This window comes from Malurus melanocephalus, unplaced genomic scaffold, assembly GCF_030028575.1.
Source record: "Malurus melanocephalus ecotype Western Australia unplaced genomic scaffold, MMel_1.1 scaffold_232, whole genome shotgun sequence".
Lineage (NCBI taxonomy): Eukaryota > Metazoa > Chordata > Aves > Passeriformes > Maluridae > Malurus > Malurus melanocephalus.
The window spans coordinates 458,394-462,810 of NW_026623464.1; positions in this window are offsets into that span (position 1 = coordinate 458,394).

The following is a 4,417-nucleotide window of genomic DNA, read 5'->3' on the forward strand; positions in this document are numbered from 1 at the left end:
TTTTTTTGTTTTAAAATCAAGTGTTCCTCACAGCTTGTGTCATGGAAACTTTTTAATTAACTCACAGCTCTATTTACATCAGAAAATGGGCCTGAACCTTGTTAAAGCAGGAAATTTGATCAAAAAACTATGACTGACTTGAAAAAACTTTTCAAGGGGGAATTTGCACATTGTGTATTGCCTTGGATTGTAACTGGTGCATTTGAAAAAGTTTGAGCAAATAGCAGCRCGCAGAAAGTACTGTTTTCTAAAAGGCAGTCTTAATTGACAYGGTACAAATCAGGACATGAAGACCTGTTAGCAGCTATAGAAAAATTGATTCCTTACTTCACAACAGGTCAAGCATTGTCTTGTCAGAATAAGGTCTAAGATGCTCTGCTGCTTAATAAATTGCTGAAAAAGAAGAAAAAAGGCACTAACYTGACAGTCGGTCTGTCTCAATTCTTTTCCTTCTTGTCTTCTTCTTGTCCAGACAATTCACCAACTCACCACTCTCCCCTTTTCTTTTGCTAAAGATTTAAAGGAAGAGTACAYATCTGATAAAGAGTATATTACAAAATTTTGAATCCACAGTTCCAGAATTAAATCATATCCTGAATTTTATAATGATAGTGCATAAAATCTGATCCAAAAATCAACAGTAATCACAAACTTATTGGATGGAAAATTGTGATTKCTAGCCCAAATGTTATGGTGGGATCAACATGACATCTTTGTCCCTGTTTTATTCATTTAGCTTTAATATAGACCATTTTCTCTACTTTTTGTTTGAGTTTCTTATGCAATTTTACTCAATTATCATTTCCGGCTTACGGAAGGCTTCCATCCTATCACTTTTGCAATATCTGAGGGTTTTTTATGTCTACTGCTGCCTTGGAAGACTGAAGTTTCTCCATCACCAAACTATTTTCTTTCTCTCACTCCAACTTGTGTGTTCAGTTCAGGTCCAGTGTGACTATACAGGACACAGATTTGATTTTCTGAATGTTGGAAGGTGACCATCATGAATCAGACCATCAGTTGTGCAGCTCGCACCCAAACTAGACAAGATGAGATATGGGTCATCATTTTGGCCAGATCTGATAACACACAGCAAGAATTATGAAATATTAACTGTTTTTAAGGCYTGTTTTTTTCACACGAGACAAGCATAAGCATTCAATTTTCTTGCCAGAAAAATCAAGCAACATCCTTGCAAAGCTCTTCTTCTAATGAGATACATCCTAAGAGAGCTAAGGTAAGAGAGCAATGTCTTCATATACAATGTGTGTGTGTTTATGTGTATCATATACTCACAGAATGGTTGGTGCTGAAAGGGACCTTTAAGATCTTCTAGCTGCAACAGCCCCCTGCAATGCACCCCCCCAGGGGACCCCCTCCACATGGATCCCCTGCTCAGAGCCCTATCCAACCTGATTTTGAACACTTCCAAGGATGGGGCATCCTCTGCTTCTCTGGGAAACAAGTTCCAGTGTCTCACCACCCTCACAGTAAAGAATTTATTCCTGTGTATGTATACCTATATATTAACAAAATAAGTACTGTCCATTTACTTGACTCTTTCCCTGTTTCCCCAAACCCTTTCARCTGCTTGCACAAAGTTATGCTGTTTAAATAAGCTTTAGCTTTATATAGATCAATCTCAAGGACTATTTATCACGGYGAATTTGAGCAATCCTTTCTTATTCACGCCCATTGCCAAAGGGGCAGATGCATTCCTAGCAGAAAAGCAACGAGGTGTTTAAGTGAACAAAAATCAGGTTTTTAAACACCATGTTACAGATATTTTTGCAGTCTCTGTATCTAAATAAAGACTTTTCACAGCAAATGTCAGTTCCTTTTGCATCAAGATATGCCTTGGAAAGTGTTGCAAATAGTACATTATGTTTCTTCACACACTACWGAAAGCTGCTAATAAGGCATCAAAAATCTTTTAGCACAGCATTACTTCTTACGCCTTCTGCTTCACTGAATGTTCAGAAGAGATCTGGTTTATTACAACCTATATCCATCCACTCCACAGAAACATGGATTTCAGGTCCGGGTCAGTGTACCATCATTGAAGGAGTCTGATTTGCCACAGCTATGATAGCCACATAATCAAATCTAATTTTTTCCAGAACAGCTCCAGATTACTTTCTTTCTGAGAATATAAATTTCCACAGGTTTTCTCTGAACTTTTATCTGTGAAAACAATCTGAGAAAAGCTACCTATTTGTTGGTTTCTTGTTGCCTTTCAAGAATGAAACAAGTTTCTGCTTTATGATAAGGCCTTCACTTTGGAGCTAAGTTTTTCTCAGTTCTTTTTCATCTCCCCTAAAAGGTGGCCCTCCTGTATGAACACTGGGTTGTCTTCTAATTCTGAGACAAATGTAAAAAAATAGTATTAGCTTGCTTGAGACATGGATTTAAAATACAAGCTTTTTCACACCTGGGCAGATTGTTGTTGATTATCCGAAGCTACCAACAGAAATCTGCATTTGTGTCTTACACAGTACTGACAGCCCAGGCTTACTGAGTGATTCAGCTGAGTCTGATTTGTGTATTTCTTGACCCTTGCCTCTCCTCTTCCTGATCTGCTTTCTTATTTGATCTAGTTTCAGCTTAAAAACATTAAATTTCAAACAGCTAAGTTCAAATCTCTTTTTCCTGTTTTAAAGGAAGGGCTGGGAAAGCTGGCCAGATGATTGCTCTTCCCCTACACTGATAGGAGCTCACCTATTATTTCAGAATATCCCTTGTCTTCTAGTTTATACTAGCCTATCAACACTTTAGCTCTTGGCTAACACTATTCTTTCTATTCCGCTGCCTGATTGATTAGTCTGGCAGACCCATCCAAGTATCCTGGATCTGGATGATTTTGAAATTTGATGATGAGCATTGTTCTTTTGTGTGTCTTAATATGACACCTGCTGGATTCAAGAGTCTGGGTGAGAAGGTCAGGTTTCAGTAGAAATTAATATTAACAGACATAAATAAATAAATAAAGCTCCTCTTGTTCACAAAGTTTAGAAACGTGATTCTAATGCTCCCTGGCAGTCCGGTAAATGGAAGGAAACAAAATATATTTGACATAGATTTTTTACTTATTTAGGTATCAGGGATACTTACTTCTTTTTCATCTATCTATCTATCTATCTATCTATCTATCTATCTATCTATCTATCTATCTATCTATATCTATCTATCTATCTATCTATCTATCTATCTATCTATCTATCTATCTATCTATCTATCTATCTATCTTCAGGGTTTTGCTGCCTCACTCATGAACTCGAAATGCTTGCATTTGGCAGCAACTAAAATCTCATTCTCCAGGTTCCTTAGGGAGGTCAGCCTCTCTCTTTCACTTTTCTTTGCTTCCTGGAGAGTGAGATCCAGGTACTGATTCTACCATTATGTCACAGAAGCCAGTAAACCTTATTTTTTAGATTGTCTGAAACTCTTGTTTTCTCACTGCTTTCAGTCAGTCCAAGATTTTAGATGTAGAGAAAATCAGTGATCAGAAAATCAGTCTGGAACCTTGGAGAAACTGAGAAGAACTGGCTCCTCTTTCTGCCCTCCAACATGAAATTATTATAGTGGTAGCTTGTATCTTCAATTTGATACYTCAAAGTGCAAACTGATAACTAATATTGGGGGAAAAGAAKAAAAATCAAAACCAATTTGTCTTCATTATGTGTTCAATAGGTGTAGGGTATGAGATACTGCCAATATCTTACATCTCAAAATTAAATCTCTCTAAATCTGAAAACTCAACATTTCATCCACTTTGTTCACASCACATCCATTAAATTCTTACCTAAAACAACAAGAATTTGTCTTTATTTATGATAGAAAATACAGAAAACAGTAAAAATCATACCACAAGCAAGATTTAAGAACTGAAGATTTATCACCACTACATTTAACCTTGATAACAGTAACTATTATTTTGTAATGTTTCTTTTAAAGAAAAAAGTAACAAATATATGCTTCATAGATGATAAAATTATTAATTTCTCTGTTTTACTTTTCCTGTATAGGGCATTTGCAATGTTATGGATTATAACTCTGAAAAATATATTAAATCAAAGTAAATCTCAGTTCTGTTTAATTCTGCATTAGAAAGTACTGGCAGGTCTTTTTGCTATGTATGACTATATCCAATATTTTAGGAGTCTAAGAAATAGTTAAGTTTGAAGTTTCTGAATAATTGGTATAATTTTTCTTCTATGAACTTTGTAAAAAATTGGTAATGGAATATTCAGGAAAGATGTGCTCCTCTGAAAAGACAGAAAAAGACAGAACATCTCTCAATAATTGCCTTTATAAAACGAAATTTCCCATATCAAAAGGTGTTCTCTAAGACAGGGTAGCAATCTCTGAATTAATGGTCTTCAAGATAACATTTTTAAACATAAAGTAGTTTGAGGGA